The 22,942-nt window shown below is 43.1% G+C and overlaps 1 long non-coding RNA gene across 3 annotated transcripts in view; it reads right to left on the bottom strand.

Annotated features, from left to right (window-relative positions):
* Positions 1–22,942, bottom strand: part of LOC120751240 (uncharacterized) — a 79,858-nt gene that overhangs the window by 42,326 nt on the left and 14,590 nt on the right. The window contains exons 2-3 of one of the 3 annotated variants that reach the window (XR_005700332.2): positions 4,005–4,139; positions 526–1,424 (exon numbers count right to left, since the gene is read on the bottom strand). This is a non-coding gene — a long non-coding RNA (uncharacterized LOC120751240). Of the gene's footprint in view, positions 1–53; positions 1,425–4,004; positions 4,140–22,942 lie in introns of those variants that run through there. The other 2 variants (XR_005700331.1, XR_009207738.1) reach the window with 2 other exon arrangements.

Genomic DNA, 22,942 nt, shown 5'->3' with positions numbered 1-22,942 from the left:
AAAAATGCCCTCCCCCCTCCACCTCCCCAGTTTGAAGGGCACTTGCCTGCTCCATATTGTTCTGATTACCAGCATCCGCTTGCTCACTGTTAGGAACACTCCCCCACTAAACACCCTGGCCAGAAACCCCTTAATTCAGTGCCTCCAAGACAAGAGTCCCCACAGCAGAGGTCCCAAATAACCCTTTATCTTTCACCAATCCTTGTTACTGTATCCAGACAAACCCTCCCACCTCAGCACATTCTGGCTTTGTGCATAGACTCTCCAGGCTCTCTCTTCTACTTGCATTCTTCAGGTCACCCAAAATGGAAAGCCTTCAAATTTCTTATCTAATTTTTTTTAATGTCCTATCTTGCCTCTATGCCCGCTGTTGTCGCCTTAGTAAAAATTTTTTTCAACCAGTTCTCAGCCTTTTTGACCCTCTCCATGGCAGGCAACTTCTTATTGCTACCCCAGAAATGGTGGAAAGCTGCCTGAAAAAGCCTCAAATCAAAACAAGCAAAGCTCGCAAGAACAAAAACTCACCTGGTGTCACCAAAACCACTTCTGCTCCCAAGCCGGTGCCAAGCCCTGCCCCTGGCTGCAGGGCCAACTCCTCAGGGGGATGGGACAGACACTGGAGGACCCACCAGCCTTCCTAAGCTTGGCATTAATCACTGGGTCTCCCCACAGCCACCTGATCCTGAGCGCTCTCTCCTTGTCTCCAGGATCCACTCCTATGCTCTGGGCTTTGCAGCTTGCCTGCAGGATCACAGAAGCTCCTCCTGGCCTTCAGAGCACGCGTTCTTCTGGAGAGATCAGGCCATTGGCAAGTAAGAACTCAGCCTCAGAAGAAACTTTAAGGAATGGACAGGACACCAAAGAGAAGGACGTAGGTCCAGTCCCAGCTCTGCTGTCACCCTGATAAGCACAAAGACATCTTTTCCTCTTTTCACGCTTTTCTCCGCACCTTCCCACAAAGGTACCAGGGAGCCATGGAGACCAGCTCCTCTCAGCACAAGCTATTTGGCAGGTGGGGTGGGCAACACTTGGAGGATGGCACTTGCAAGCTCACCTTCTATTTCACGTCAGAAAATAAAAGTCACCTATTCCCACTTCGGCTGAATAGGCTGTCAGGAAAAGGTCCCAGGTTCCTCCCCTGCTGCCAGCAATGCATTCAGGGATCAAACATCACCTGCAAACAGGCTGCTGACCTCAAGTAGTCCTTTTAGACATCGTTATAAACAGAAGTAAAGAACAATGCTAGAAACCACAGAGGGAGGCCTTACATCTACAGAGATGGGATTTGTGCAGTGTCCAGTACTCTGGAACTTGTCTTGATGAATGGGGTTCTCTGATGGCAACACAATGGGGGCTGATGATGAAATGGTGACAAATGGGTTTCCTCCCGGCTGGACTCAGCTATTATTTGCCATCTGCACAGTCTGTCTCATGGACACGTATTTTGCAACACGAACACGGAGTTCATGCAAAAAAAAAAAAAAAAAAAAACCAAACTCAGGGTCCTGTCTGACAAAGGCAGCTCCCAGAGCAAGAAGCAACTGGATTAAAGGCACAGAAGAAGACAACAGCTGTCTCCAAGGGAGTTGTAGACCTCAAAGCATGACCCAGCAAAGAGAGAGATGGCTTTAGTTTATACACATGCATTTACCAAGTCAGCAGAGCATCCAAAATCAGCCTTGATAGCTCCATTTTTAGATAAGAGGGTGGGGGATATCACCAATGAAAGGAAATGGAGGGGATAAAAAGCTGGCTAGGAGAAAGGAGAAGAGTTAAGACAAATTTAATTGACTTCACAGTAGGGAGCAACAAAAGGAAATATATTTGTGAAGCCATTATAAATTGGCAAGGAAAGTAGGGGAAAACAGACACATCAGTCACAGAGGAGAAGAAAAGAGCTTTGCCAGAACTGAATTGTCAGGCTGTTTCATAGTGACACCCAACCCCATTTGGTCATGCTTCAGTTCAAGCCGAGTTTGTTGGGTGTCTGGGCCTGCAAGCAGCTCTTCTGAAAAGAGCTGCCTCTGGGTGGGAAACTCACATCTGGGAGCAGCTTAAGATCCCTACAGCAACACAAACATCTCCGAGTCCAATTACAAAGACAGAGTTTGAATTTTTGTTCTGAAAGGGCGCACCAAGAACAAGCTAAGGGAACATCCAAACACTTTTTCCTTCACTCTTCGCTGTCCTAAGGGGATTAAATGATATAAGGAATGCAGTGGGATGAACAAGAGATTAGAGACAAGTTTTAAAGCCCTGGTTAGTCACTTGGCACACAGTGGAATCCAAAGCCACAAAATCATTTCCCTGAAGAGATGCCATAGGATATCACTGATAGTACAGGAGGCAATCAAGTGCTGCACCAGGAAACACAATGCTACAAATCCCCGAATGAAACCAAGGTCTTAGGATCAGGTATACTGTGGGCTGCTTGGGGATAAATAAGAAACACATGCAAAACCCCCAAGAAACACCACCAAACCAATACATTTAAATAAATAAACAGAAGTTTTCTGCTTCATTGTCTGGCTTTATGTTTGCATATCCAGCATCACTGGATATATTTACCTCAAGGCCCTTGCTGGCACCCTATTTCTTGTTGGCCTATTAGAAGTTCAGGGGAAAAATGTTTTATCAATAAGTGCTAAACTCCAGATTCAGAGCATAAAGTCAGAGGTTTCATGCTTAAAGTAAATGGCTGACTTTTCTCTCATTTCTAAAATCAGATAGTTCCTGCTTCGGCCAGTTTCTCTGTGTCACCTACTGGCCACTTGCTTTGTGCTCCAAGACTCCTGTGTATTTATAAACTGAGGCTTACAGTGCTTTTCAAGAGTCTCTCTTGGCTGCTCTCAGTGAAGCTCTGGACTCCAGGAATGAGTTTCAATTTCAGAAAGGTAGCATCAAGCATGAGAGGCCACCACACCAGCTGGAGTCTACAGCAACAGATAACCCTTAAAAAGAAATAAATCAAGTCTCCCTTACCCTGTATATATTTTAAAGCCCATACAACAATAAAACTGATTTAGCAGCCAGCAGAAGTGGCATATCTTCATTCACAAAGCTTCACTGAGAGACTTGCCCCTTCCACTTTCATCTTTTTCTGGGGGGAAAAAAAAAAAAAAAATCCTTCAAAAAATCCTCCCAAAAATCCTTCATTTATGGGAAAGAGTCAGAACCAAACCAAGAGATACAAGAGCCAGGAACACCAAGTGGGGCTCTACTGCACACTGATTTGATGAATCATGTCAGAGATGGAGTTTGGAATAAACGTAAAACCATTACCAGAATCCAGATTATAAAAGGATAAATCAGGCAAGCTGTCCCCATCCACAGAGTAATTGGGGAGCAGTTTTTAGCACGACCAAAGGCTCACTGAGGCAACATTAACTCTTGAGCTCCTAAAGGGTCACTGCACAGTATTTCAGGCAGAAGTTCTATTTACATTTCTATTTACACTGGATGTGAGTGGGTACTTATATACCCACCTACAGGCAGAGACTTGTGGATACCCCCAAATTACTGACTGACTCAGGAGGCAACATTTCGGGAAATAATGATTCAGTGCCATGGGGTGGCTGCATGAATCTGCTCCCTCCCATCAAACCCAGCATAGACACCCACAACCTCAGGTCTGTGGTATTTCTCTCTTTGGAAACATGCAAAAATGTTGGGAGTGTTCAAATATCTTTAAACAGTGTAGAAGATCTTATCTGCTGTGTTGCATGCGGCACCCAATGCTGGCAGGCTACCTGGAAATACCATTCCCTTGGATTTAATTACCAGTATCTGTGTTTGTTTCATTTCCCCACCACCCACCAAAAAAATTTAAACTCCAGTAAGGTCTATGGACAGCTTCATTAGCTTAGGTTTTACAGCATTACCTCAGCTTAGGTGCTTCTTAAAACAGTCCACATTAATCTAATTTCTCAATGGACACTGATTTCTAAAACATATTTATGATCCAAATTAATTTCTTCAAGTTCTTCCAATAAGCTCTGTTTTACCTTAGACTGTACAGAAGCATTTCCAGGCTGAAATCCCATTTGTGTCCTCAATTCCTGGCATGTCCACAGCACGGTGTCTATTTTTCAAAGAATGTGAAGTTCTGACAGATGCATGAATAGGAGGCATCAAAAGGACTGGAGGAGGAAACAAAAGAAAGAAAAACGCAAAATGCTTAATTCCTTGAAGCAAACACACCTCAAACCCCATTATTTTAGGAAGAACACAGTAACATCTGTCCAGTTCTAATAAATAAGATTTAGGATAGGAAACTAGTTTAGGGACAACAACAAAAAAAAATGGTTGCAGTTACACCTGGGATGAATTTGGTTTAGCAGCCCACTTATCTGTACGAAAAAGTTAAATAAATTCCCCTTAAACAGCAGGTTATCAAGCAGAAATCAGCAACACCTGCTATATTTGTACAATAACAATAACAAGCTGGGATGCCATTCATTTATGCTAAGAAGAATGCCAACTTTGCCAAGATTTGTTTTGGCCGCCGGTAAATCTATGTCTAATAGGCAAGTGATGCATTTCATGGAAAATAAGCTGCACCTGGATTTGAGTCATACCTTGTCCCCTTGAAAACATGTCATATCCTCCTACTAAAATGTCTCTGATACAATAAACACATGAGCATAAACAAGGCCTGACTCTTTTGCCCTGTCTCTCTCTTCATTCCAGACAGGAAACATAAACCAGCTAACAGCCTGAGATGCATGAAACCATTTCTACAGCTACTTCAGGCCATTTGTTTAATGTCATCCAGGATCTCTTTTGTGCACTGGACAATTTTCCTACCACGTGTTTGCTTATTGTGTTACCTGCTGCTGCATTTCCACGCAAAGAGAGCCATGTAATAGAAACTGGAGCCAGCCTAGTCTTCACAGAAGGTGCCTGATCCTGCACCACTGAGGTAAATAGGAGCTTCAAAAGGGACAGATGGTGCAGGTGGACTCATAAAATGTAGCTACGTTAATATTCTTGCAGTGAAAACTATGTGAAAAACGTGGGGAAAATGGTATATGGACTGGAATGGGTATCATATGGGAGATGCTACGCATTTGTTACCTGACGTGGCTTGAAAAATAAAGACGTAAGAATTTCTCCGCTTTTAGGTCCCAGCACGAACAAAGCACACGTGGGTGACAATGACAGCTTTGGAGGGGCTGTTGAGCCAGGCAGCACAGGGGCCACTGGGAGCAATCCAGCCCCATTCTATCCCAGGCAGACAGGGAGCAGGAGGGTGGGGACTGGGGCAGGGTGGGGTCTCGGCTGAGGGAGGAACTCCTGCAAACAGCCACATTCCTCAGCTTGGACAAGTCACATCGCTGCTCCCCAGAGCACAAGGCAGCAGGGAAAGCAAGGCACTGGCCCTCCCACACCAAGATGCTCGTGCAGGAATGTCAGCAATGCTATCCCGACTTTCTCCATCACAGTAACAGAGGTCATGCACACATCTGATGCGTGGAAACCCCTTGCTTTTGAAAGGCCCCAGTCTCCCAGCAGTTAGAAAACCCCTCAGGCCTGCTACAAGTACAAGGACTGTTGCTGGATGAAAATTCCTGCTACTATTTTAGGTTTTAAGTGTTTTACTGGCATAATTCAGCCAATTTTCCCCTCTTTGCCTGTCACGTGTCACATTGCAAGGCAGGTGCAAAGCTTGCAGAATGTCAAACTTTCGCATTTAACATATTTTTCCCTTCATTTGTACGTTGACTTTTCCATACAGGATCTACGCATGTCGACACACCTGAAAATGAGTAACTAGATCCCTTTTCCACATTTAATGAGTGCTTCCCTCATTATTCTCCTTCCTGTAGGGCCACACAGGTAGATATAAAAGGGAAAATTAAAATGGCTCAAAGTCACTTTAGTAATCCCCAGACCACCCATGTCATTAGCACTGCTCCTCCAGCAAATGCTCCGTTTCAAGGGGTTCTATGTCACTTGCAATAATTTCAGAGCAAGACAGACCATAAAACCTCCTCGAGCTGCTTGACAGAGGCAGTGGGACACACACTATGGCACTCCAATAACCCAGCCTAAACACAGCAGCCCCCCAACAAATCACAAACACTGGTTAACAAAGACCTAGGGTTTCCCACCCACCCCAAAGACTTTTCTTAAACTCTCTGGCTCATTCCTCAATTCTGTTTTCTTTCTCGGACTCTACAGTGGGTGGGAAGAACTATCAGACAAAACCAGTTTACTGAGTGTTTCTGAGAAGAGATTGCCTGGGTTGGGGTTGTGCGTGTATGCCTGACTGCTGAAGTAATGTCAGGGCAACCAGGGAGAACATGGTGACCTGGAAAAAAGCCTAACCCTTGGGAAGGGAATGTGGGTAGTGATAACAGGGTTAGACAAGGGACAGAAAGGGAAATGGACGGTCGATTTGCTGATGTGTGCATGTTCAGGCAAGCAGTATGGGAAATGAAAAGGAAGAACTGAAAGCATCAATACATAATCAAAATTATAGGTTAGTTGGCATAACATATAATGGAATAACTCATATGACTGGAAAATTAACATTAAACATGTTCAGGAATAGCAAGCAGGGGAAAAGAAAGTCTGCTCAGAAACAGACAGGGTATATTGCTGGAAGAGTGGATAAAACAGCAGGAAAAATGCTAAGAACAACAGATGCAGTTTGTTGAATCCTAAACTTGGAAGGTGATGACGAAGAGGCTTCTTGTCTCCCCAAAATTCTACTGTAAAAGTACCCAAAGGGGAATTTAAGGCATCCTGATATCTTTTGTAACATCTCCTGTGCCTTTCCCAAGAGCACAGCATCCAGGGAAGGCAACACGGGCAAACAGAGCCAGCTTGGCCTTGATTAGTGAGGAGGAACCAAAAGAGACACAAAGCAAAAGGCACTTCTGTGATGCTAAGTAGTAACCAGGCAACCAGAGGAGAAGGAAGATCACAGACAGCATTAAAGTCACCCAGACTTGCTCAGGCTGCCATGGTTGACACGGACACTGTTGTGTATTTCCATGCAGATATGAGCACAGCAATGCTGCACTCTGGTTTGGAAGCACAAAGCAGCGTCCCAGAGGAGTTATGATCTGGGTAAAGCTGTGGCATCCAGTTATTATACCAACTCTACATTTTCCTCATGTCCTAATGGGAAAAGAACAAAAAGTTACGAATGCATTGCTATAATTAAATTTTCATCCACAAATTAATTCCAAGAGGTGAATGATGAGTTCTGTCTAAATAATGTCTCAAAGGCATCTGGAGCAGTGCCCGCACTTAGTAGTAAAGCTTTTTCAATAAAAACTCTCTGCTCTGTGGCACTGAGTCACTCATAGTAGCAGAAGTTCACTTGCAATATCACATATCACCATCAGCGACTCTCACATGTTCCAGGCTTTGAAGGCACGGCACTGATGGAGGAGCTGTATTTGAAATGGTGCTCAAATGCTGGGGTTTCAAACACTCACAGGTTCAGTACCTTTTCTAAATGATCAGAGGATAAGTCTGATGCTGTTACTCAGATTATCTCCAGGACCTTTCTCCTTTGCAAGAACTCTACCACCAACTGCAATTAGTTGCGCCCAGTAAGTCACTTTTCTAAGGGGGGGGGGGTGGAAAAAAAAAGCACAAAACAATCAAAAAACACTAGTGTCCCTCTTCTGTAAGGACAGGCTGAGAGAGCTGGGGTCATTCAGCCCAGAGAAGAAAAAGTTCTTCTGGGCATTCCAGCACCCAAAGGAGGCTACATGAGAGATAAAGAGGGACTTTTCACAAGGGCTGGAATGACAGGACAAGGGGGGATGGATTCAAACTGACATAGGGCGCATTTAGATTAGATAACAGGAAGAAATTCTTTATTGTGAAGGTGGTGAGGCACTGGAACAGGTTACCCAGATAAAATGTGTATGCCCCATCCCTGGCAGTGCTCAAGGCCAGGTTGGATGGGGCTTTGAGCAGCCTGGCCTAATGAAAACTCTCCCTGACCACAGCAGGCATTTGGAAAAAGATGGTCTCTAATGTCTGTTCTAGCCCAAACCATTGCGTGCTCTGAAGTCCAGGCAGGAAATGAATTTACAATGCACAAATACTATCATACTATTTGAAATATCTGCTGAATTCCTTCAGCAGATCCACAGCACAGGTTGTTAGGACAGACCTGCCATCCACTTGCAGCAGTTAGAAAAAGAGATCATGCAAGATGTTTGGTGAAGCAGACAAGGGATCCTTTAGAGGGTAAATCACTGCAAATGATTTGAGTTTGGGATAGAGCTGGTGATTTAACATGGCTGTAGAGCACAGGTATAGCTATTTTAACCCTTTAGTGGAATCTCAGAGCTCTTCTACTCACCTGGTGATATTTCTATACGACATTAAGGAAATACTTAAAACCAAAGGCTAGAGTCCTTCTGCCATGTAAAAAAGATTTAGTCTTTTTGTCAGGGGTAGATGTCACAGTGCAGGGAGTGGCCAGATCACATTTGTGCCTTTGCACACATAGATGGACACCATTTCATTTTATTGAGCAGAGCTTTACTCAGGATAAACCTCTGTTGTTATGTCAGGTGAAAATCCGTAACAACAACCATGTTCAGAAATGATTACAACAGGCTTCGTGGCCAGGATGCCTTCAGGATGGCTTTCACTTTGTGACAGGAATTACAAAGACCGTAATTATCAATGGCATGGCCACAACAAATCATTAAATCTTTAAAAATTTAGTGGGTTTCCTTGCATGCTGGGGATATGCCTTAAATAGAGAAAGACTTATTTTGGAATGAAGCCTTCTAGATGAGGACTTAACGTCTGCACAAGTTAATCCCACTGCAGTTCCACTCAAATATCCCACAAAGGTGAGCCCCTTGCAAACTTTTCCCGTCAAGAAATCTTTTTCCGGCCCCCTTTTCCTGCACCTTCTATTCTTGCCACAGCAGCAGCTCTGCTCCTGGGGAGTGTGAGCTGTTGCTGTGTGAAGCACACCCGAGTGTTCCATCAGAGCAGTGACACACACAGGCACTGCTGCCTTGGCTCACGCCTGAGCAGGGGGAATCACCGAGCAACTCAAATCACATTGGAGGGATCAGCGTATAATTTCTGTAGCCTAAATCCTGGGTGGGTCACTCACTCTCATCACTGAGTGTCCTTCTGTTAGTAATTGACTCAAACAGCAAAGCAGGGAGGGATGTTCATATCTAGGCTTTATTCCACTTACCTGTTCCAACATGTATTAGACTGGCACTCAAAGCTACAAAGCACCCACGGACAAAAACAACAGCCATGCCAATCTGTTGATATTCTAAACAGCCAGATACATCTCCTGATAAAGTAAAAATTGCAAGTGTGCTGTCAGAGTTTAATCCCCCGAGCTCCTCTTTTCTGGCAGTGGTAGGAGGGATGGAGGAAGTACTCCAGAAGACCGCCCACTCTCCCATAAACATTTTCCAAACCCAGGTTTCACTGAAGTGTTGCATGTACCTTGACACAGACCAAGGACAAACAGTAGCATACACAGAGAATGGGAAAAGCAGACAAGCCTTCATAACCTCTCCTGCATAATTTCATCCTTAAGAGGCACATTTATTCACACAATTCACTGCCGCAGCTGAAGTGCTGCTTAAAAAAATTTGGCCCTCATTGTTTTTTGATGGACTGCCCTTTCAATTATTTTTCTTGCCTTTAGCATCCATCTTAATATTCTAACAGCTGCTTAAATGGTCAAAAAAATGTGATCTTCTGTAGAGCTGCTTGGAAAGTGCTTGATTTTTCCTGGGCAAAACTTCAATGGAAATACATAATAGTTTTCATCTCAATTTTTCAAAGGAAAAATTCAATTTTTCGGCTGAAACTCAAATACCAAAATATTTCAACCAAAACCGAAAATATTTCCATTAGGAAATGCAACTGCATGGTGTCCTGGGAGATGGAATTCCTGATCTCATGCTCTCATTTCCCTTTATGCCCCATGATACAGCTGATTTCCCTTTTTCCAGATGAAAGCTGCTGCATCGCTGAAGTTGTATTTCCTAATTCCTGGTGGGACACACGCTAGAGAAATGAATGGGGATCTGAGGCTGAAGAATAGCAAATTCCCACACTACCCTTTCTGATTATACAGATGGAAACATTTTGGTTTTCAAGAAAGGTTTCAAGAAATGGTTTCCCTGGAAAGCAAGCCCTTTTTCAAGGTAAGCTTAATTGAAAACCTGTGATTTCTGTCAACAGGCAGTTTCAGGACAGCTATTTTGTTTCAGCTGGTTGAACAGATCCTGCTGTTGAGCATTATTCCAGATTCCCATACAGCCTGAGAGCAGTTAGATACAGCAGCCAGACTTCCAAAGCTTTCTAGAAGACCTGGGCATTCCATTCCTGTGGGGTTTTGAAATGAACACCCCAATCATGCAGGACTTCACAACAATCTGGGCTGGTAAGAGGTATCTCACATGGCACTGAGCCAGTGTCTTTAAGAATTAGCGACTAAATGGCTTTTTGAGTTAAGGAAACACCAGCCTGGCTTTACTTCGTGGCATACAAAGTTGCCAGCAGAACTCAGAGCATCCCAGGGTTGCTTTTGGATGTAACAGACAAATTTACATCTTTGATGAGACTCTTGCTTCTTTCACGCCACTGCCTGGCAAGCTCCAAGAGGTGTGACCCCCTGAGAAGGAAGGGGAACAAGCATTTATGGAGTGGCAGAAAAACCAGACAGCATAACCTTGGGCATCCAAGGGCTGCAAGGCTCTTGGAGGGAAGTGCCCTCTGTGAGTCACGAATTTTAGTGCAACAAAGCCATTCCTTGGACTCAAAGGGAAGCCCGACTTTGGTCCCTTCCTAGGGACAGAGAGGGATGAGGGCTGACAGACACCTCACTGAACTCACAGTTGGGATGGATTTGAGCATCTCTCCTTGAAGTCCTGTCTACCACTGAGACCTTTTGTCCATGGGCTCAGCTCCTTTTCCTTGAAGATGTCACATTACCGTGTTTCTCTGATTTGCCTTTCCAACCAAAAGGCCTTGTTATGGTTCTGGGCCTTACCAAGTGATGCAGAACGAGATTTTTTCCCAAATCTGCTAATCAAATCAGTTTGACCAGCCAGTCCTCTGAAAAAGGAGGACTTTAAGTACCACGTCCAAGCACTGGCCTACCTCCAGTGTCATGTCTCCAGCTGGGAAAAATCTGGTGCCTCAGAGGAAAGCAAACAATAAATCCTTCCCAACTCCTGCAGGCTGAAACCCTGAAACACGAGATTTGGTTACAGCGTTCCATTTCAGAAGGGTTAGGAACTCACTGAAACCAGTACGAACCTTCCTGTTCTCCCCAAGAAGGGAATGGACACCACCACATCCCAAATAGTTTTTCTGTGGAGCCAGATTACAGCATCAATATCCTTCCTCAGACACGCTGAGTTTGATTTTGTTGCATGGTATTTGGGCTATTTTGTGTGCCAGGCAAGGAGATCGGTGGGATCTCATCTGCTGGCTCCTCCGGAAGGACACAGTACCTGCACTGCTACTTCAGAGCAGCCTCGGTCACATCTCTCAGATGTGGCTTTTAAGCATCTTGGAGATATTCTGTCTGCAAGAAACTGAATCAAGTCCTCAATCTCACTCTGAGGACCTTAAGTGCTGATAAAACAATTTTTTTTTCCCTTAATTTATTCCAGGGCTGAGTTACATCACTGTTATGAAATTTCACCTTCATCCCAGGCTGAAGCTGTCTGACTTTGACCAGCCATTAGATTTAATTCTAAATATCAACAGACCAGGCTCTCTTGCAATTCTTGCTACAGCACAGATAGACAAAAGCACTGCTGGTATAAATCCTTATATACATCCAGAGGTCACACTTGTCACAGAACTGAACTGAGACCAGCAGTTGGAAATTTCATAAAGTTCGTATGTTCACTAGAGTGGAAACTAATTAACTTACATAGCTAACGTTTTCAACTAGAACAAGTGAAGAAATATCTCAGCATTATTTTCACAGATCACACTCTTCCTACCTCCAGCATTTGGTTTCTACTAACCTTAGATTATTTATTGAAAAGGAATACTTGAATTTCCAACCAGACTGGACTGAGCAGGGCTGGCACAAAAGGCGTAAGGACAAGGAAAGGAACCAAGGCCAAACACTGCAACACTGCCCACAGCCAGATCATGCAGCAGCCAGTGATAACTTCACTGGCTGTTCAAATTACCATACACTTTGGAATGGCTACTCTATTCCTGCCTGTTGCCCATATTACTCCTCTGCTTCTGATATTTCTTCCTCTAATAGAGCAATAAACATTTTTCTAACTCACTACCAAAGTAGTTCCTTATGCACCAGTTCAGATACTGTGGCAAACACCCAGGAGGAGCTTGTATGTATCCAAATAATACTAATGAACAATCTAGAAATTAAATTCACGTGCTGATATAATTTGTGGTAGGATTCTGCAGTTTATTGGTGGCTTTAGCCTCAGTTATCTTTTGTATCTGCAGTTGCCCAGCTGTACTTCCTTCATCATTTCTCCCAGGGGACTTCTTGAAGTACAAACTGGTCCAATATGCCTTTAAAAGCAAGAAAATATCCTATTAACCAGTCCATCTAGGCTCCTGGAGAACCAGTCAGGACAGCCTCGAGCCAGGAATACAAGATTGTGCATGGATTTACCTTACAGAGAGCAGACTTCCAAAGCTCTGCAGAGCTTGGGGACTAAACCTCTTGACCCCTGCTCCTACCAGGGAAAAGAATCTTAACTCAAGTTGGACACAACAGAGGTTCTTGTTGGCCATTCAAGGAGCAATGCAAACCTTTGATAACAATAACCACGTGTGTGCCAACACCACCACGCACATGCAGAAACTCCGTGTGCATGCTCAAATACCTTGCTGAATCAGGGCCACAGTAAATGCATTCTTTTCATAGAAACATTTTTCCATGGACCTGATCCAAAGCCCACTGAGGTCAGCAAGAGTCTTTCACTTCAATAGGATTTGGATCAGACCCCGTGAGCATTTCCAGCTAAAACCAGCACTGGAATTTGTGCATGCCCTTGCATTGAAACAATTTTAGCGTAGATCATTGTAAATCCAAAACTCAAATACTCCTCACCTCTGGGAAAGCTGGGAACACAAGCTGGATCTTTGCTTTCAGAGTCCAATTCAAAAAAGATTCCAACTCCAATGAGCACAGGCCTTCAGAGCATTCATATCTCTGAGAGGCTTAATTTAAAAAGAGCTCAAATATCTCTGAGGAGGAAAGTTTCATCAGACATTTCATAGAGTACTGCAAGTTAAGTATAAAAGTAATAATTAAAAACTAGCTGAAAAGGCATCTGCTGAGGAGTGCATTTTAGGGTCTTCCTACAAAGATAAGGATTCTATTTCCTAATAGCTATATAAATCCCTAAAGACTTATCTACGATTTCACTGATAGATCATCACTGGAAAAAAAGAGAGAAATCATAAAAGCATTCCACCTGTATTGCTGGCAGATGGCTTATAAATGTCACACAGACTTAGACCTACTACTGGCTCATACAAGAGGTATTAAATAAACTGCTGAACATCTGCTGGTAAATACACAGCAAACAAGAATGCAACTCAGAGCCAAACATCTGGTGAGTGTGGGCCACATCTCTGCTCATAAACTAAGCAATGTTTTCTGCTAATCATTAACAGAGTTATTGATTTTAGAAGTGTATCACACAGCTATAATTTTGTCAGAGAGTAGACCACATAAGTTGTTCTTTTTCTGGTTGTTTCATTTTGTCTTATTCCAAAAGTCCGTAAATTGACGAGCGGGACAAAAATTATAATTGACATCATCTGTGGGAAATATTTCATAAAACAACAGGCCCAGATGTAGGATTAAAGCCATGTGGTAGTAAAATACCACACTGAAAAAAGTCCAGGTTCCATGATTTCTTATGAAAACAGATGTGCTATTACTCCACTCTACTTGTTTTTCAATGCTTTTTACTCCAAATAATTCCCTCTTTTCCCCCCTCTTCTTTTTTTTTTTTTTTCCACAATTGCACTAGGGAGAGATCATAAATTGATTGCAGATGGCAACTTGTACTTCAAAATCCTAACTGTCACAATCTTTGAAACAAAAATAAATGAAACATTTTGTGAAATTATATTGAGCCGTGTTAAAAGTAATGAAGATTATACAAACATATGTCTTTTTGTCATTTATACAGCACCTTGAGGCATGACAACCAGATCTATTAGACAATACTTCTCTCCCTGGGAAATAGTTATTTTCCAAGTGCAGGACGTACTGAAATATAGAAGGTAACCTATAGCCTGAGCAGTTCTTTATCCAAGCCTAAGATGGTTGGAACCTCCTGCAACACGCAGCCAGGAATGCACATCCTCCATTCCCTCACATACAAAGAGGCAACATGGAAACAAGGGAGGATTGTTCCATGCATCCTGCTTTGTACATCATTTCATACGAGTACATTCTCGACAAACACATTGTATAAGAGATCTGTGAAAGACAGAGGCTTGTATGGTTTGAATCCTGACTTGTCACTGCTGTGCAGAATGGCAAACAACTGTATTTCTTCCTAAATGACTTACTAACATATGGAGTCCATTATGATGCCGCTAATTACAATTCATTAAATTCTGAATTTACGCAGTTTCACAATGGAGTCAGAGATTCTCCATTTTCCAGTTATCAGAGATTTTGCAAGACATAATAAAATGAAAGTCTAAGTAGACTCCTACCCCATCACTGTAATGTCTTCATGCAAAAGCCATTTTTGATACAACTGACGGGGTTTGATGCTGATTGAAAAGGGATTGACTGAGGTGCCTAGTGTTAAGATTCACAAAGAAAGAAAAAGGGAGGAAAGACCCAGATACTCATTTGGGAAAGGAGATGTTTATGTCCCTGTACACTTTGGGGTAAGCTGTGAAAGAAATAAGAACATTGCTCAGTTAAAGGGTAGCTCCTTTCTTGACTCACATAAAGGAGGTAAAGAGCCAGAATGAAAGATTTTGGGGGACCACAAAAACCATCAAAAAAGACCCCTAAAGGAGAATAGGAGCAAAGCCAATGCCCACAAAAAGATGAGGGAACAGCCTGAGAAATAGCACTATTCCTTCTATTAAGTCTTTATATCCAAGTGAGCTAACAGGAATACCTCCATTATTTTGTCTCCTAGGCAAAATGTGCAATCTTTGCCATCTGGCTCTAGAAACCCCACATCCTTGCTGTGAAATCTTTGCTCACAATGCAGCTCTTTGGGGCATCCCTTCTTCAGTAGCAGCAAAACTCAGGCAATCCTTCACACACAGATCCAGAATTCCTTCTGCCAGAAACGCTGGGAGTTGCAAGGTTTGGTTCAAGATACAGAACGTACACTTGTATCTAACATGATACACGAGAGTTTCCAGAGACTGGAGCGGTGGTTGAGGGAGAAGGGGTGGGATTGAACTGTTGCTCAGTTGGCTGGAATAAAGGCTTTCGAGCAACAAGGGGAAGGCTTGGAGGAAGTTCAAATCAGGGTCATTTTCTTTTTGTAACAGATGAATCTGGAATCCCATGAAGCTTGGTACTCTGGAGCATGGAAATTCACAGCTCCAGTAAAGCCCCCATGGAGGGACAGCAGTTTAGCACTCAATCTTCCTCCCCAAAGAGACATGGTTCAAATCCTCAGTCAAGAACTCCATTCCTTACACTGCCTGGTATTTTGGACTGTAGGCTCAAGCTGTGTGTGCTGGATGGGAAGATTTCAGGCAAAAGAACGAACCTAGAAGCTCATAGAAAAAGACTGCAAGGGCTTTGCAGGCCAGGTAAGCACAAAGCTTGCAGCAAGAGCTTTGTTAACAAATATTTACATGGGCACCTCTCCATGCTCTCATTGACTCTGTCCACCCTCTCCCTCACCTCCCAGCTTACTGGAGAATGACACTGGGGATTGCAAGGAGCATCACTGCACACATCAAATAAGAAAAGAATTGCTCTGAATGCTCCTGAACACTTTGTTTTAACCCATCACGACCCATAGCTCTGCCTTATGCCACCTGCCCTCCCACTCCTCTCTTAGAAGACTTTGCTTTACTTAACTCACTGTAAAAATGACCTTGACCAGAATATTTACTGATTGTACGAAGTTTTGGGGTTAGCAATGCATACTGAATACATCATTATCCCTTTTCCTCCGAATAGTTTGTGGTTCAAAACAGACAACCCATTCTTTCTCAATTTGCAATTATTTCAAACCGAGGTTGGCATCTACCATCAACATTCAGAAGACATCTCCCCATTTGAAACCTATTTTCCAATTAAACGAAAAGGTCACTAAGAAAACGCATGTTTAATACAATGCAGTGCCCAGATTAAACAAAATAAAGAAGGCACCTTTCTGAATATGTTTTTTAAATCCAAGTCCTCCTTAAGGCTGGGACCTGCCATGCTTAACTTTCAGCAGCTTCCAAGTCTGCAGAAACTCTGAAATAGCATTTCTCTTACCTAATTATCATAAATCTCCCCTCTCCAATAAGACATAAATAAGCCTCATAAAATCTTCACCAGGGGCATGATATTTTGAAAATCAGAATGCGACAGGGTTTGTTTGGCAGGGTTTAGGGCATTTTTTTTTTTCAGTATGGTTTGGGCTTTTAAGTTTCTTATTTGGTCAGTGATATCACCTTGGTACCACCTGAAAACCTGCATATCCTGGCCAGTTGGCTGTATCCACCACAGCAGCCCAAGAAAATAAATCAGAGTAGATCAGAGACTATGAAATCAGACATGATTCAGGAGGTGAGGAAAAGAAGAGAAAGAAAAATTATCTATATGAACACAAACCAGAGCAGAGGAAAAGCCTAAATTAAGATCTTGATCAGCTGACTCCTGGTCCCATTTTCTATGAGACAACTCCAAGAACTATCTCATGTTTTCCCATAATGGCTCAGGAGGCTGAAAATACTGCCCAGAGGAAGGTCTCACAGTGCTGCACACTGAGTCAGACACAAACCAGAGGAATGTCACATTTATTGATTTAGCTGGAATATTCAGAGATTTGAAGGCTGTATTGACCTTTTTTATGGCAGCAGTTTTATCCTTTCAAAACCTGCTGCTGTTCCTGAAAGAGCCAGCAACTTTTCTCATCCTTCCAGTCTTACTCTCACACACTGGAAAAAGAAAGGATGTGTTTTAGAGAGATTGAAAAGGTCAGAGAAACAGAAGAACAGTAAAAACAGATGAAAGTAGAAGTTTGTTCCTAAATCAAGATGTGACCTTCAGTTGAACAAGGCTGCATTTTCCAAGTTTCTGCTCATTTCCAGGGGTTTCCCTGTAACATGTAAAAAGCCTAGAAATACATTAACTTTTCAAAGAAAACTTTTCTGAGCTCATTGGATGGGCAAACGTGGTCAATAGGCTGCTCCTGAGCCCACAGTTCAAGGCCTTGCCTCAGCTGCTATCTTGGTCCACAGCTTGCAGCAAGGATTGAGAAGAGGGAACCCGCCCAGTACTGCAATCAAGATTCTGTTTCATCATCACTAAGCCTGCTGGTATTCCTGCCAGAAGCCAAAACCACCCCACTGAGCCGCCTGAAAAAGGGGTGGTCGGTGCTAGAAGAGGATTTCAAACATTTGAGATGGATGAAAGGAAGCCCACGGCCATTAGCACTGTTGGAGACACAATTGTTATTATTAACACCATCTGCAACATGGACATTTCGGTCTTTGATGAAGGAAGGATGGAGCTGGAGACCACCAGCAGCAGCCTGGAGTGGGTGGAGTGGGGAGGAAACATACCACAGTAGCAGCAGCCACAGAATTTGGGATCAATAGCGAGGAGGATGGATCCGAGCAGGATGTTGTTCGCCGAGCAGCCATACGTGCTCGTGGGCATTAGAAGCTCTACGCACACTTTACTAGGAACAAGGGGAAACAACAATTCTTTGAGATCTATTTCTGCTCTGAATTAAGTCCAGCCATTGTAACAAATCATGCAGAGATTTGTGTCTATCAGCAGCTGGTCAGAAGTCTCAACAGCAATCAGCAAGGGAAAGTGACATTAGCAGAATCTGCAGTGAGACAAGGCTCTAGCACCAAAAACTACATTCGATGCTACTTAAACATCCTGAACATCCTGGTACCAACTGAGGAAGGCAGAAAACCAAAACAAGACACAACACTGCACATACAATTCACACCAAGGTTAGGCTGCACACAAAGGGGCACACAAACACCATGGCTCGTGTTTCAGGCCTCGGGAGCTCTCTTTTGCCACACAGCAGCTCCTGAACTACAAACAGAAACATGCATTTGCCCAAACTACAGCGTCCAGTGGTGGCACGAACGGCAGCACCATCATCAAAACCAGCAGTGCTGCCAAACACTCCCATCTCCCCCCCCCCCTTTCCAACGCTAGCATTAACTCTGGATCTGCATCACCTCTGGAAAAGAGCCAATTATGGCTGACCCCACCTTTTCCATCCTGACACTGGCCTCAGCAACACCCACAAGATGATGGTATTGAACCATCAACCACAGCTCCTCACAAGTTGCATTTCAAACCACAGCAAATATCGGCCCTTAAAGCCTGTGGGAAGGCACGTGACCTGACTGATAGATAGGGCAGCCGATAACACTTCATGTTAGCATACTGGTGGATGTTTTACTGCCAGATTCTGGCCTGGAGAGGCCTTCTCACTCTCCAGTAAAAGAGCAGGAGCTAGGAAAATTTACTGCAAGACCAAAGTGAACTGGATGCTATAGATGCTGAAAGAATTTATCAGTGTCTTTTCTTCAGAAGCAGCTGCTGAAGAAAGGAAAAAGACCTGTTTGCAATAGGCTGGAGGATAGCAGTCGGTAGTAGAGAACCTATTTATATCTAACACCACTTTATCAGTCTCTGTCATGAGATCTTTCTGCACATTTATAAGCTGACAGCTTCACTTGTAGATCTTGGTATCAGAGGTGACTTACTTCACCTTGCTGTTCATTTTTTTTTTTTTTAGATCGTGGATGATAGGCTGGACTGCACAAGTTTTGGAAAAAGACCTTCACTGGGCCATCATGACCTCCCCAAAAGAGCCAAAGATAAACAAGACCCCCATATAAATAAGGTCGTGTTTTAGCTAGCCAGTCCTACAGGATCTTCTATGTCAAAATCCAGGGCTAGAAATGACCATGCAGCAAAGAAAAATCAGGAGTTATAATTTTTTACATACGAGAAAATAAAAAAATGCATAACATCTCAGTTTTGACACAGAACAAAACTTGTCGTTGGCAGGGGACCCATGTCATTTGTCAGAGGAGTAATTTGTGTTCTTGTGTAACAACAGACGCTAATGGGAAGCACACTCATTGCTCCATCCCTGCTGGCCACCAGCGGTGCATTTGCATACAACCTCCAGCATCTGAGTCCTGCCACGAGCAAATCACCTGGGCTGAGCCCTCATTGTCCCCTCACCCCACTGAACGTCCTTCCTTACACACGGACCCAGGGTCACCACTTCTCACTTTATTGTCTGGCAAATTAAATCCAGTTCAGTGACAGGGTCCTTGAGGCTGTTTCTAGGCTCATTTCTTTCATTAGCTTTTAAGAAATACAAAAGCCTGTGAAGCCATGCACTGGATGTCCTGCCAAGAGTCCCTTAGTTTTGAGAGCCTCAGGCCCCTCTCAGAGGAAAATTCCCATCAGTCTCAGTGGCCACTGAATCTAACAAGACACTTCATGATTTAAATATCACCAGCAAAGTTCAATCAAACCTAGTTCACATTTCCCTCATCCAGAAAAAAGCAGAGAGCCATGCAAAGTATAGTTTCTTGGCAGTAACTCAAAGAAATAATTTTTACCCATTTCACCTGATGAACAGCCAGCCTTGAGCAAGGGTGCAGCAACTCAGTTGTCTAAATTCTCAGGAAAGCAAGCCAGGGGTTTTCTCAAGTTCGCTTTTCCCCATCACCGACTGTTCAACAGCACTGAGCCTACCAGCAGTAGCTACATGGGATTTGCTAACCTCTTGTACATTCCTGTTCAAGCAGCAGATTTTTTTTCACCACTAACAGGAGATCAGGCAACAGAAATGCTCACTCACTGGTAGTATCCCATATCCTCTCTAAAGTTTATCAATCCCACTAATTTCCATTTCCTAGCACAGCATAGTACAATTTAACATTTCACAGGGTCAAAGCCTGTCAGCCCAACTCTATCTCAAAAACATTTTGTGAGCTTTGGCCACTTTATCCCCAGCTTTGCTGAGGATTACATATTGTTCTACATGGAGATTCAAGCATTCCACAGAATGGATACAGTTGGAAGGGACCACAGGGGGTCACTGAACCTCCCTGTGTGCAGGAGCAACAAAACCATTGGCACAACAAAGAGGTCAATATTAGGAGACAGTAGTAAGAAGCAAAAATATACTTAATTCTGGTTTTTGAGAGATTCTCCTTATAAACAACGACAGGAGATGAAAGCTTCTTGAGAAAACAACCGTTAAGAGTAGAATAGTGACACCTCAACACTTTTTTGCATAGGAGCACACCAGCCATGCCAAAGCAATTCATCTTGGAAATACAGCAAGGGAATTTGCTGTTCTATGGACACCATCTCAACAGTGAGACTTTGTGGTAATGATCCCAATACCCCTGCAGATCACTGGGGTTTTTTTTCCTATGTAACATAAGGCACTAAATGGTTTGCTTGTGCAAGGTGCTTCTTTTTAGTCCTTCTATTCTATTTAAAACCAGGTCTAGCAGAGGACAGCAGATCAGAGAAGTATTTGCAGAAAGAATTATTTTCTTTCTCTTCCCAATTTCAAAATTTGCCCTTATGCACTCCATTCAGCAGACTAATAAAAACAACTTAAAAGTATATTTCTGGTTAACCAGCTGAGAACATTCCTGACCAGACCTTTGATTAGCATTTTGCATCCCTTTTTCTTCAGTACACGTCTGTTTTCCAGTGATAAGTTCTTTATACATTTCTAATTTGCTTGCAAGCATTAGAATCCTTTTTCTTTGGTCTCCCCACCTATGTTAAGATCTACAGGACAAAAATATCATAACTGCTCACATTACGTGTAGATCTAGACCATGTATAAAGCCAAGAAAAAGCACAAAAAGCTGAAGAATTGTCCAGTGCTGGCCCACTCTAACTCTGTGTTTGTATCAGGATCCCATAAGTGCAACATTCTCACTTCTGGAACGCAGCTCATGGGATGCCTTCAGTGCCTGCAAAAATTATCAGTCTTACTTATTATTTGCAGTTTCTATGGACCATTGAAAGTCTGAACAGGCAGCTGGAGAAGCCTCTGGAGATGTTTCCTCTCTAGAGTTCTTTCTTTTTCTAAAATGGTCAGTTTGCTTACTTATTATCCATCCGAAAAGTCACAATGATTCAATCAGTGCAGGATAACTTCAAAACCAAAAGAGCTTACACTTGCATGACACTATACACAAACTCACATTTCCAAATCTGTCTATAGCTTTGCTTCAAAGTATTAAAAACTGCAGGGTATAAAATCAATGTCATACATAAAGTTCAGCGAGAGATTCATGGATCAATTATCACAACAACAATTAGTACAGACAAACTTTGTGCTGTGGGAACTAGAAGAGGCACTGTCAGCTTTTCACCTGCTGGTCACTCTCTCTCAACTCAGCCAAAGGAGAGAATGAACTCGGAATAATATCCAGGGTGGCATGGGGGACTATAAATGCATTCTCTTCCCCAGAGGTATTACATGGAAGCAATCCTTTAACGTCTTTAGAGCTGCTTGCCCCAATTCCTAAAGCTGCAAGGTCCATCTGCCCTCCAGTGTTCAAGCACTGCTTTGCTAAAACAGCAGCACCACCCCCAGACTGACAAATACTGCTTGACTGATGGGATGATTCCCTAAAGGATGCACTCAGCTAGAGGATCATGTCTTTACATACTGGGGTCCAAAATGTGGAGCTCTCTCTCCCCTCTGAGGTGTCTAGAGTCCTTTCCAAGCATTGCCTTTTTGTGATTGACTGTTTTGCAATGATTTTTTTATTCCATTTGGGACAGGAAGGTTTTGTGGTTTTCCTTTTCTGTTTAAAAGCAAAAAAAACTACCGTTGACTACTTATTTTTGTTACTTGCTTGCCAGAGTTAACTCTCTACAGTTTCTTGTCTTGAGTTAAACAACTCTGCACACACCTTGGTAATAGCCAGTATGTCAAATACATCACAACCATTTTTAACTATCAGTTCCCTACTTTGAATTTCTTTTACTCATTTTAAAAGCATTTGGAAGAGAGCAACGCTGAAGTACAGATGGCATCATTAGAAGTAAACATTGGCCAGGATACAGTACAAATACCGTACTGTGGCATCTGCTCTAAATTTAGGGTACACCGCAGTTCAAGTCAATAGCATGGGTTGATATTGGTTTACCTTTTAATGAGATCCACAATATTAGCAAAAAAGTAGCAGAATAACATGTGAGACCCTTAGTTTCTGAGTAAAGTATCACTTCTTGAATGCTAACTATCTGGCCCAGGTTCAAAATTAACTTTTAGGTACAGTCTGGATGCACAATTCTCCAGATCCCAGTCCTGCCAAGGCAGGATTAGTCAATTTATTAAGCTGGTGACAGCTCCTTTGCACACTGATCTGCACTAGCAGGGGCTCTGAGTAGCCCTTAGCTACTCCCCAGAGGAACAACGAGCCAGCATTTAATGTCTGCATCCTCCTCTGTCCCAAGGTTTGATAACAGTGGGAGCAGCAAAAGGCATAAGAGTGCCTTAAAACAATTTTACATGTAGGCTAATAATAAGAACTTAAAGCACAGAAGTGATTTAGGAATGCTACTGCTGGGGGACTGGGGAGAAATAAATCACTAGATCTTATGTTTCTAATGTATTCTTGAAACGCAACCCATCCTCAAGCCCTGCTTCTGTGAATACCTCAGGGTGCATTGCAGATCTCAGCAGTTTTTAAAAGAAGCCTTTTTGCTTTCTTTGCTGGAAGGGTA

This window comes from Hirundo rustica, chromosome 3 (assembly GCF_015227805.2).
Source record: "Hirundo rustica isolate bHirRus1 chromosome 3, bHirRus1.pri.v3, whole genome shotgun sequence".
Taxonomy (NCBI): domain Eukaryota; kingdom Metazoa; phylum Chordata; class Aves; order Passeriformes; family Hirundinidae; genus Hirundo; species Hirundo rustica.
The sequence above is the reverse complement of the archived record's forward strand: the minus strand, read 5'-3'. Positions and strand labels throughout refer to the sequence as shown.